At 41.0% G+C, this 13,196-nt stretch overlaps 1 pseudogene; it reads left to right on the top strand.

The window, feature by feature from the left end:
- Positions 1-2,689: 2,689 nt before the first annotated feature.
- LOC141106706 (toll-like receptor 2 type-2) lies at positions 2,690-12,698 on the top strand (annotated as a pseudogene).
- Positions 12,699-13,196: the final 498 nt, after the last annotated feature.

Raw genomic sequence — 13,196 nt, 5'->3', positions numbered from 1 at the left:
GGCCCAAAGTCCAGTCCCTAAATCCAATTGATAATCTGTGGCAAGACTTGAAAACTGCTGTTCACAGATGATCTCCATCCAATCTGACAGAGCTTGAGCTAGTTTGCAAGGAAGAATGGGCAAAAATGTCACTCTCTACATGTGCAAAGCTGGTAGAGATGTTACATACCCAAAAAGGCTTGCAGCTGTAATTGCAGCGAAAGGTGGTTCAACAAAGTATTGACTGAGGCTGAATACAAATGTACACCACACTTTTCAGATATTTATTTGTAAAAAAATGTGAAAACCATTTATCATTTTCCTTCCAATTCACAATTATATGCCACTTTGTGTTGGTCTAGCACATAAAATCCAAATAAAATACATTTACGTTTTTGGTTGTAATATGACAAAATGGTATGAATACTTTTTCAAGGCACTGTAGGCAAATATGTGCCAATGTGGTATTTGCATTTGCATATCTATTGCTGTGAACTTACTTCATGCGTTCAAAGGAGCTGTCCATGCAAGTGAAACAGGCCGTTGTAAGGCTTCAAACCCAAAACAAATCCATCTGAGAGATAGCATCAACATTAGGAGTGGCCAAATCAACAGTTTGGTAAATTCTGAGAAAAGAAGAACACACTGGTGAGCTCAGCAACATAAAAAGGCCTGGACGTCAATGGAAGACAACAGTGGTAGGTGATCGCAGGATACTCTCTATGGTAAAGAAAAACCCATTCACAACATCCAGACAAGTGAAGGACACTCTCTAGGAGGTGGGTGTATCATTGTCAAAGTCTACAATCAAAAGAAGACTTCATGAGAGCAAACATAGAGGGTTCACCACAAGGTGCAAACCATTCATAAGCCTGAAGAATAGAAAAGCCAGATTAGACTTTGCCAAAAAACATCTAAAAATGCCAGCCCAGTTCTGGAAAAGCATTCTTTGGATGGATGAAACTAAGATTAATCTTTACCAGAATGACGGGCAGAAAAAAGTGTGGAGAAGGCTTGAAACAGCTCATGATCCAAAGCACATAATGTCATCTGTGGTCACATGGTGGAGCTTGCAGTGTGATGGCATTGGCATGCATGTCTTCCAGTGGCACTGGGTCATTGGTATTTATTGATGATGTGACAGAAGACAGAAGCAGCCGGATGAATTTTGCAGTGTTTAGAGATATACTATAAGCCAAATGAAGCAAAGTTGATTGGACAGCACTTCATAGTACAGATGGACAATGATCCAAAATACACTGCAAAAGCAACCCAGGAGCTTTTGAAGGAAAAGAAGTGGAATATTCTGCAATGGCCGAGTCAATCACCTGATCTCAACTCAATTGGGCATGCATTTCACTTGCTAAAGGCAAAAATAAAAGCAGAAAGAGCCACAAAGAACAACTAAAGACAGCTGCAGTTAGAGCCTGGCAAAGCATCAGAAACTAGGAAAGCCAGTCTTTGGTAATGTCCATGGGCTCCAGACTTCAGGCAGTCATTGCCAGTAAAGGATTCGCAACAAAATATTAACAACATTTTAGTTATGATTACATTCTTTTGTCCAATTACATTTGAGCCCCTGAAAATGGGGGGGGGGGGGGGACGGTACATAAAAATGGTTGCCGTTCCTAAAATTTGTACTTGATATTTATGTTCAACCCCTTGAATTAAAGCTGAAAGTCTGCACTTCAAATTCATTTGGATTGTTTCATTTAAAATGTATTCTGGTGGCATACAGGTCCAAAAGTATGAAAATGTTGCCTGTGTTCAAATATATATGGACCTAACTGTAGGTTTTCTTATGTTGGTATGAAGGGGAAGTATGGTATGCTAAAAGTATGCTAAAAAAGTTCCTTTATCAGCTTACATTTTTTCATGGGTGGCTTTGCATACAGATGCGTCGGTATAAAGGGGAACTTTACTAATACTAAATATGTAAATCCTGAATGCTGTTAAAGGGGTTGTAAACTCTCGTATTTTTTCACCTTAATGCATCATCTTACAGTGACCGGCCCCCTAGCCCCCCGTTTTACTCAGGATTAGAACAGAGTTGCACGTATCATTAACACAAATATCTACCCATAAAATCTCTTAGCATGTGCATCAATTTGTCCAATATTATAAATCCTCCTTATTGGAAAAGAGTTATAGCGTAAATATCCAGTATAGCACAGTCCTGTATGAGAGGTTTTACTCACCTGAGCCCATTCGTTCCCTCGGCGGAGATGCGCTCTCTCCCTCCCTGCCCGGGATTCTCGGTTCTTGATTGGATAGATTGATAACAGCCATTGTCTCCCGCTGCTGTCAATAAAATCCAATGATGCGGGGGTGGGGCCAAGCCCAGCAATCTGTGTCTATGCACGCAAATGCTGGACTCGAGAATGTGCCCACAAGGTAATCTCCTGGGAGAGCGCTTCTCCTAGGGGGATTACCGATGCGAGGAGGAACTGCGAGCGCCGCTGAGGGACCCCAGAAGAGGAGGATCGGGGCTACACTGTGCAAAATGAACTGCACAGTGGAGGTAAGTATAATATGTTTGTTATTTAAGAAAAAAAAAAAAACGAGGGTTTATAATTACTTTAAGTTCCTTGTTGGCTTACATTTTTTCATAGCTGGCTCTACATACAGTCTTCAATAAGTCACCTTGAATATGTACAGCTCCATTTTAACATGGCTTCTCGTCTTTTTTTTTCTGCTCATTTGTTTTGTCATGCTTATTTTGAACTGTTGGGTTCTGGAAAATAATTGTTTTGCAGTTTGTGAATCTGAAATTCGACAGATGCAAGAAGTTTGAGGATTTACATTTTTTCATTGTAGTCCATTGTGACAAAGTGGTAAATCTTCATGTGGCACTGAAAGACGCTCCACTAGAAACAGACTGGTTGTGCCTAACTAACTATAATGGAGTCACAATGGAAACAGAAGTCTTCTCTCAATTCACAAGCTTGAATGCTCTCTATATATTAACATGGAATGTTAAATTTCAACCTGGTACTTTCACCGATCTTTCTCACCTAACCACTCTCTGGATTGAGGCAGAATCTTTGGATGACAACATCACATTTCATAACGATACTTTTCATGGATTAAATTCACTGCAAGAACTGAAAATATCTTATATACAGTTATCAGCATTCAACTTTTCACTATTCAACCATCTTTATCTTTCAGACCACCGTATACTGGAAGATAACAATATCAATTATTTATCTGAAGCAACTGTATAACTGGGAATATTTAAAAACCTAAAAAAAACTATCTGTAACTAGCAATTCAATTTATGAACTTCGAACAGCTGATTGTCTAACTTCACAAAATCCTGAGCGTTTTGGACAGTTTGTAGATTTTAATAACACTCACCAAACACAATATCCACCATTGAACGAAAGTCTCTCTGCAACTTTCCACAACTAGAGCTTTTTACTGCTGAAAAGAGTGGCATTGAAATTAAAAACCTCTATAAATCAGCTATTAAGACAATCAAAACAATTTTGTTATCAAACATTAATCTTGATCAATTTGTGCTTGTGCATCCTATTTTAAAGCAGAGGAACGTCTCCTCATATTTACTTCCATTTATAAAATGAACACTTTCAAAAGCTCCTGTAAATACTTACAAAGAAGTTAAATTTAACAGACAATTACTTAACCCCTTCCTGACCAGCCGCCGCCGGGCACAACGATCGCTCCTCACAGAGACAGTACGGAGATCGGTCAATGTAAATAGACAGATCTCCGTGCTGTCAGGGGTGAGGAGAACAATCTGTTGTTCATACTAAGTATGAACAACGATCGCTCTCCTCACCCAGGCAGTCCCATCCCCCCACAGTTAGAATCACTCCCTAGGGAACCCAGTTAACCCCTTGATTGCCCCCTAGTGTTAATCCCTTCCCTGCCAGTGACATTTACACAGTAATCAGTGCATTTTTATAGCACTGATTGCTGTATAAATGCCAATGGTCCCAAAAATGTCAAAAATGTGTCCGCCGCAATGTCACAGTCCCGATAAAAATCGCTGATCACCAACATTACTAGTAAAAAAAAAAAAATAATAATAATAAAAATGCCATAAATCTTTCCCCTATTTTATAGATGCTATAACTTTTACACAAACCAATCAATATACGCTTATTGTGATTTTTATTACCAAAAATATGTAGAAAAATACATATCGGCCTAAACTGAAGAAAAAAATTTGCTTTTTTTTTTAAAAAATAGGAATATTTATTATAGCAAAAAGTACAAAATATTGTTTTTTTTTCAAAATTGTTGCTCTTTTTTGGTTTATAGCGCAAAAAATTAAAACCGCAGAGATGATCAAATAGCCAAAGAAGAAAGCTCTATTTTTGGGAAAAAAAGGACGTCAATTTTGTTTGGGTACAGTGTTAAAGAACAGGTTAAAGAAGATTGAGGTAAAACAAATGCAAAATTATATGATTTATGGAACTCGATTTGTCGATTACCGTATTTATCGGCGTATAACACGCACCGGCGTATAACACGCACCTCAATTTAGGAGGGAATTTTAAGGAAAAAAAACTTTTAGGAGGGAACTTGAAGGGAAAAAAACTTACATTTAAATGCCCATCATTGCAGCCTTCTCAGTAAAGCCTTGCCCCAGTGCAGCCTTGTCAGTGCAGCCTTGTCAGTGCAGCCATGTCAGTGCAGCCATGTCAGTGCAGCCTTGCTAGTGCAGCCATGTCAGTGCAGCCTTGCCAGTGCAGCCATGTCAGTGCAGCCATGTCAGTGCAGCCTTGCTAGTGCAGCCTTGCCAGTGCAGCCATGTCAGTGCAGCCATGTCAGTGCAGCCTTGCTAGTGCAGCCATGTCAGTGCAGCCTTGCCAGTGCAGCCATGTCAGTGCAGCCATGTCAGTGCAGCCTTCCCCAGTGTCCAGTGCAGCCTTGCCCCAGTCCAGCCTTGCCCCAGTCCAGCCTTGCCCCAGTGCAGTCTTGCTGAAGCCTCTGAGCTTCAAAATCGCCGACTACGATTTGAAAATGGCGCCGCCGGCGCCGAAATACACAGAGCCGGTCCTCGGCTCTTCTCGGCGGCTCTCGTTTACTTTCGGCTCCACTCGGACGGTGAGCGGAGCTATCCGAAACTAGCAGAGTATACAGAGAAGAGCCGAGGAACGGCACTGTGTATTTCAGCGCCGGCGGCGCCATTTTCAAATCGCGGTCATCGACTTTTTCGTTCTGACAGGTCAGGATCGCAGGGGATCGGCGTATAACACGCACCCGCGATTTTCCCCTGATTTTAAGGGGAAAAAAGTGCGTGTTATACGCCGATAAATACGGTAATATCACAGAAGGTTTAAAGATTTGCACAAATTAATCTATGCTAGAGTTGAAGCTAGTTTACATCAATGTATCTTTTAATTATTTATTTAGGCTACAAAAAGGACAGTTTGCATGCCTAAAAGAACTCAAGAGCTTGCAACTGGGGAACAACAGAATTAACCACATTGAAGACTTGGCCTTTGACGGTTTAGATAAATTACAGCTTTTGGAACTTCAATTTAACAATCTATTCAGATTCATCTATTGATGAATTCACATTTTCAAACTTGTTTTCATTAAGACATTTAAATGAGAATTTAGTAAATAAATTTCATGTCAATTTTACAAATCTTGAAATACTGTATTATTCTGGAAATCCACAGGATCTTTCTAATTTTAGTAGTATTATTAAATCTCTGAAAGACATTCCATCATTAAAGTTCCTTTATTTGCATGACACTGATAACATTGTTAAGTTTAATCAGATAAATGTTGATACCATTTTCCAAAGTTTATCGCATCTCAAAGTTTTACATTTAAAGAATTCTGGAATAGATCATTTGGATTCCAATGATATTTTTAGTGATTTACACAATTTGGAATTTCTCATTATTGAAAATCAGAACATGCAAGAGGTGGAGTCAACTGTATTTGATTCAATGCTGAACTTGAAGAACATTTATTTTTTGCAGACAACTACTCCCTGTAGTTGTAAGTTCAAAACAGTAATCTTATGGATGGAATCTAATACACATGTATCTGCTATTGATTTTAATAATCAGGAATGTCTTGTTAACCACATCAGCAACAATTTTTTATTTTTCTTAAACAACAATTGTCAGAGTGATTTAGATTTTATAATGTTTATACTGAGCTTTTTGTGTATACTGCTGTTTATGTGCATATCCCTCTTTTATGAAAGTATCTGGTGGTACAACCCTGCAAAAATTATGGAATCACCAGTCCCTGAGGATGTTCCTTCAGTTGTTTATTGTTGTAGAAAAAAAGCAGATCACAGACATGGCCAAAAACTAAAGGCATTTCAAATGGCAACTTTCTGGCTTTAACCACTTCAGCCCCGGAAGGTTTTACCCCCTTCCTGACCAGAGCACTTTTTACAATTCGGCACTGCGTCGCTTTAACTGCTAATTGCGCGGTCATGCAATGCTGTACCCAAACGAAATTTGCGTCCTTTTCTTCCCACAAATAGAGCTTTCTTTTGATAGTATTTGATCACCTCTGCCGTTTTTATTTTTTGCGCTATACACGGAAAAAGACCGAAAATTTTGAAAAAAAATGATATTTTCTACTTTTTGTTCTAGAAAAAATCCAATAAACTCAATTTTAGTCATACATTTAGGCCAAAATGTATTCGGCCACATGTCTTTGGTAAAAAAAATGTCAATAAGTGTATATTTATTGGTTTGCGCAAAAGTTATAGCGTCTACAAACTAGGGTACATTTTCTGGAATTTACACAGCCTTTAATTTATGACTGCCTATGTCGTTTCTTGAGGTGCTAAAATGGCAGGGCAGTACAAAACCCCCACAAATGACCCCATTTTGGAAAGTAGACACCCCAAGGAATTTGCTGAGAGGCATGTTGAGCCCATTGAATATTCATTTTTTTTGTCCCAAGTGATTGAATAATGATAAAAAAAAAAAAAAAAAAAAAAAATTACAAAAAGTTGTCACTAAATGATATATTGCTCACACAGGCCATGGGCATATGTGGAATTGCACCCCAAAATACATTCTGCTGCTTCTCCTGAGTATGGGGATACCACATGTGTGGGACTTTTTGGGAGCCTAGCCGCGTACGGGGCCCCGAAAACCAATCACTGCCTTCAGGATTTCTAAGGGCGTACATTTTTGATTTTACTCCTCACTACCTATCACAGTTTTGAAGGCCATAAAATGCCCAGATGACATAAAACCCCCCCAAATGACCCCATTTTGGAAAGTAGACACCCCAAGCTATTTGCTTTGAGGCATGTTGAGTCCATGGAATGTTTTATATTTTGACACAAGTTGCGGGAAAGTGACAAATTTTTTTTTTTTTTTTTTTTTTTTTGCACAAAGTTGTCACTAAATGATATATTGCTCACACAGGCCATGGGCATATGTGGAATTGCACCCCAAAATACATTTAGCTGCTTCTCCTGAGTATGGGGATACCACATGTGTGGGACTTTTTGGGAGCCTAGCCGCGTACGGGACCCCGAAAACCAATCACCACCTTCAGGATTTCTAAGGGCGTACATTTTTGATTTTACTCCTCACTGCCTATCACAGTTTCGGAGGCCATGGAATGCCCAGGTGGCACAAACCCCCCCCAAATGACCCCATTTTGGAAAGTAGACACCCCAAGCTATTTGCTGAGAGGCATGGTGAGTATTTTGCAGCTCTCATTTGTTTTTGAAAATAAAGAAAGACGAGAAAAAAAATTTTTTTTTTTCTTTTTTCAATTTTCAAAACTTTGTGACAAAAAGTGAGGTCTGCAAAATACTCACTATACCTCTCATCAAATAGCTTGGGGTGTCTACTTTCCAAAATGGGGTCATTTGGGGGGGGTTTTTGCAACCTGGGCATTCCATGGCCTCCGAAACTGTGATAGGCAGTGAAGAGTGAAATCAAAAATTTACGGCCTTAGAAAGCCTGAAGGCGGTGCTTGGTTTTCAGGGTCCCGTACGCGGCTAGGCTCCCAAAAAGTCTCACACATGTGGTATCCCCGTACTCAGGAGAAGCAGCAGAATGTATTTTGGGGTGTAATTTCACATATTCCCATGGCATGTTTGAGCAATATATCATTTAGTGACAACTTTGCGCAAAAAAAAATAAAAAAAATAAAAAATTGTCTCTTTCCCGCAACTTGTGTCACAATATAAATTATTCCATGGACTCAACATGACTCTCAGCAAATAGCTTGGGGTGTCTACTTTCCAAAATGGGGTCATTTGGGGGGGTTTTGAACTGTCCTGGCATTTTATGCACAACATCTAGAAGCTTATGTCACACATCACCCACTCTTCTAACCACTTGAAGACAAAGCCCTTTCTGACACTTATTGTTTACATAAAAAAATAATTTTTTTTTGCAAGAAAATTACTTTGAACCCCCAAACATTATATATTTTTTTTAAAGCAAATGCCCTACAGATTAAAATGGTGGGTGTTTCATTTTTTTTTTTCACACAGTATTTGCGCAGCGATTTTTCAAACGCATTTTTTGGGGAAAAAACACACTTTTTTACATTTTAATGCACTAAAACACACTATATTGCCCAAATGTTTGATGAAATAAAAAAGATGATCTTAGGCCGAGTACATGGATACCAAACATGACATGCTTTAAAATTGCGCACAAACGTGCAGTGGCGACAAACTAAATACATTTTTAAAAGCCTTTAAAAGCCTTTACAGGTTACCACTTTAGATTTACAGAGGAGGTCTACTGCTAAACTTACTGCCCTCGATCTGACCTTCGCGGCGATACCTCACATGCATGGTGCAATTGCTGTTTACATTTGACGCCAGACCGACGCTTGCGTTCACCTAAGCGCGAGAGCAGGGGGGACAGGGGTGCTTTTTTTTTTTTTTTTTTTTTTTTCTTTATTATTATTATTTTTTTATCTTATTTTTAAACTGTTCCTTTCATTTTTTTTTTTTTTTTAATCATTTTTATTGTTATCTCAGGGAATGTAAATATCCCCTATCATAGCAATAGGTAGTGACAGGTACTCTTTTTTGCAAAAATTGGGGTCTATTAGACCCTAGATTTCTCCTCTGCCCTCAAAGCATCTGACCACACCAAGATCGGTGTGATAAAATGCTTTTCCAATTTCCCAATGGCGCTGTTTACATCCGGCGAAATCTAAGTCATAAAATGCTCGTAGCTTCCGGTTTCTTAGGCCATAGAGATGTTTGGAGCCACTCTGGTCTCTGATCAGCTCTATGGTCAGCTGGCTGAATCACCGGCTGCATTTTCAGGTTCCCTGTTGAGACAGGAGAGCCAGAGAAAAACACGGAAGACGTTGGGGGGGGGGGGGGGGCATTCCCTCCCACTGCTTGTAAAAGCAGTCTAGAGGCTAATTAGCCGCTAGGATTGCTTTTACATGAAAGCCGACCGCTGGCTGAAAAGAATGATACCAAGATGATACCTAAACCTGCAGGCATCATTCTGGTATAACCACTCAAAGTCGTGAATGGCGTACCTGAAGACAAAAAAATGGTTAACAATAAAGCACAGTAAACGGTAAGGTATAAACAATTGCATACCTGAAAAGCAAACATGATAAAACATAATAACAATAAAACATTGCAGAATAGAATACAGTAAAAAAGAACAGAACAATAGAGAGAGAGAATAGAGAGAGAAAGAACAATAAAACGACAACTATTTTTTTTTTATTTTATATTTTTGTATGTTTTTTTTTTTTTTTTTTTTACACTTTTTTTTGTAACTAACTTTTATAACTGTAACCGGTTCCAGGTTCGGGTCTCTCAAAATGCGATGGCATCTTGGGAGACCCTGTGAAAGTGTGCCCTAGTCTGTGCAATGCTGTATCCTACGCTAATACTCAACTATTGTATGGTAGCGTTCAAAACATTCACCAATGCAAAGACCAGGATTGTCAGGACAGGAAGGACAATAATAGCGAGTGTCACGTCTATATCCGCGTTTGCTGCAGACACAACATCTTTTTTGGGGGTTCGTTGGGTAGGGGTACTCGGGAGGACATAAAGAAAATGCCTCTCATGCAGCCGACTGCATTTGGTTGGGGATGTGAATGGGGGAAGTACGGGCGCTGCAGAAGTGGTGGGTTCCCAATTAGGATTGGCGAATGCAGCAGGAAGGGCACTATGGGCACGACGGGCCTGTGTTTGTCTTCTTGGTGGCAGCCGGACACTACTTGTGCTTGCCACCTCACCAGCTTGAACTGCACTTATGGGACTCGCCACGTCACCAAGTGTTACTGCAGTGCTGGTTTGACTACGACCGGGGTGTACTAGGCCGCTGGTGCTTGCCAGTTCACCAAAACGCTACCAAAAAAACTGTTAGCGATCGCAGGGATCAGGCCTGACTCTGCGAACGCTGCAGTTATGCGTTTAGTGTTTTGTAAGTGTCAGTGATCGATCAATACTGCACTTGGGTGGGCTGGGCTGGGCCGGGCGGAGGGGCAAAACGCAGGTGCTAGCAGGTATCTGGGCTGATCCCGCTAACACTGCGTTTGTGGGAACCCTAAACTGCTGGGGACGCTAGTATAGATCTGATCGGATCAGATATTGATCCGATCAGATACTATAGCACTAAGGGAGGCGTATGCTGCGTGCGTGGGTGTTAGCGCTACTGGCACTAACCTGACGCTGCCTGGGGCTGGTGCTTGCCAGTTCACCAAAACGCTACCAAAAAAACTGTTAGCGATCGCAGGGATCAGGCCTGACTATGCGAACGCTGCAGTTATGCGTTTAGTGTTTTGTAAGTGACAGTGATCGATCGATACTGCACTTGGGTGGGCCGGGCGGAGGGGCAAAACGCAGGTGCTAGCAGGTATCTGGGCTGATCCCGCTAACACTGCGTTTTCGGGAACCCTAAACTGCTGGGGACGCTAGTATAGATCTGATTGGATCAGATATTGATCCGTACAGATACTATACCACTAAGGGAGGCGTATGCTGCGTGCGTGGGTGTTAGCGGTACTGGCGCTAATCTGACGCTGCCTGGGGCGACGCATATCACCACCGGGCGATCAGGGGGCTAAACCTTTATTCGGTAATAAACGGCAGGTGCCCTGACACTATAAAAAATAAACGAACTAACCAGCGTCACTCGTAACAGTTATACGGTGATCAGTGGTGAAAGGGTTAACTAGGGGGCAATCAAGGGGTTAAAACCTTTATTAGATAGTATATGGGGGTCCCTGACGCTATAAAACGCTGACGGCGAACCTAAATATTTACGTTCCTAACTAGCGTCACCAGCGACACTAATACAGCGATCAGAAAAATGATCGCTTAGTGACACTGGTGACAGGGGGTGATCAAGGGGTTAAAACTTTATTAGGGGGGGTTAGGGGGGTATCCTAGACCTAAAGGGGGGTAATATTCACTGCCCTAACACTGTAACTGTCACAAACTGACACTATGCAGTAATCAGAAAAAAAAAAAAAAAAATACTGCTAATGTCAGTTTGTGACAGGGGGGGGGGGGTGATCGGGGGGCGATCGGGGGGGGATCGGGGGTGTAAGGTATGCCTGGCATGTTCTACTGTGTGTGTGTGTGTTGTGTGCACTTACATGTCTTCTCTCCTCGGCGCTGGGACGGAAACTGCCAGACCGAGGAGAGATGACATCACATCCTCTGCCTGTGTGAAACTACACACAGGCAGGGGAGGATTCCTATTGGCTGGGAGCGATCGCGAGGGGGGGGCCACGATCGGATGGTCTCCCCCTCGCCTCCCGACGCTCCTAGTCAGATGCCGACCGCCGGTGGCACCGGGGGGGGGTCCGATCGGACCCCCCGCCCGCGGGAGGCAGATCACGTACAGGTACGTGATTCTGCCTGCCCGTGCCATTCTGCCGACGTATATATACGTTAGGCGGTCGGCAAGTGGTTAAGAAACACTAAAAGAAATCAAGAAAAATATTTGTTTGTTTGTTTTTCATGATTCCATATTTTTTTCCTCAGAATTGAGTGATTCCATAATTTATTCCCTGTGCTTGTTCTATAAATCTAACTGTTACTGGCCACCACAATTATTTTTCTTGATTTATTTTAGTGTTTCTTAAAGCCAGAAAGTTGCCAATTGAAATGCCTTTAGTTTTTGGCTATGTCTGTGATCTGCTTTTTTTCTACAACAATAAACAACTGAAGGAACATCCTCAGGGACTGGTGATTCCATAATTTTTGCCAGGGGTTGTATGATCTCTACATAGGCTACACCAATCAATTCTGGCTGAACCATAGGCTACAGCACAAAGACAGTTATGAATATGATGTTTTTGTGTCTTACAACACAAACAATGAACTATGGGTCACAGAGCAGCTTCTTCCCAACCTGGAGCAGAATGGTCCTCCTTTCTTTAATGTGTGTATCCACAACCGGGATTTTGAAATCGGCAAATATATTGTAGATAACATCATGGACAGTATATATAACAACAGTTGTACGGTCTGTATTATTACCCGCAGCTACTTGCAGAGTAACTGGTGTCCCCTTGAGATGAAAATGGCAACTTGTAGGCTACTAACAGATAGTAAGGATTCTTTCATTTTGATATTCCTTGATAAGATCTTTAAAGAAGAGTTGCAGTATTATCATAGACTGACTAAGTTGTTGAATAAGAAGACTTATTTGGACTGGCCAGATGATGAGAAAGGACAACAGCTTTTTTGGGCAAGACTACGTAAAGTGATCGCTAAGTCTGGGAGAAAGCGCAAGTAAAATGTGTTTCGTTTTTTGTATAATGAACGTCAGAAGAATATTGTGCTAGAATATGTATAGTTTAACAAAACAAAACATTACACGCAGCGGTGGTACATTGTCTCAATCAAAATCTGCAGAAAAAATAAGTGATAAAATACAGTACATCACAGTCCATGTTCAAATTTACAATAAAGTGAGCAGAGCATAGTGAAGCATATATATACTTATAAATGCCAGGTTATACTGTAATGAGCTTGGATACACTTAAAAAGTCTCTGACCATCTCCTGTACTATGTCTGCAGTCTCTGACCATCTCCTGTACTATGTCTGCAGTCTCTGACCATCTCCTGTACTATGTCTGCAGTCTCTGACCATCTTTTGTACCATGTTTGCACACTCTCTGACCATCTCCTGTATCATGTATGCAGTTTCTTACCATCTCCTGTACTATATCTGCAGTTTCTTACCATCTCCTGTAGCATGTTTGCAGTCTCTGACCATCTTTTGTATCATGT

This window comes from Aquarana catesbeiana, linkage group LG08, assembly GCF_042186555.1.
Source record: "Aquarana catesbeiana isolate 2022-GZ linkage group LG08, ASM4218655v1, whole genome shotgun sequence".
NCBI lineage: Eukaryota > Metazoa > Chordata > Amphibia > Anura > Ranidae > Aquarana > Aquarana catesbeiana.
This window is presented reverse-complemented; position numbering and strand designations above follow the sequence as displayed.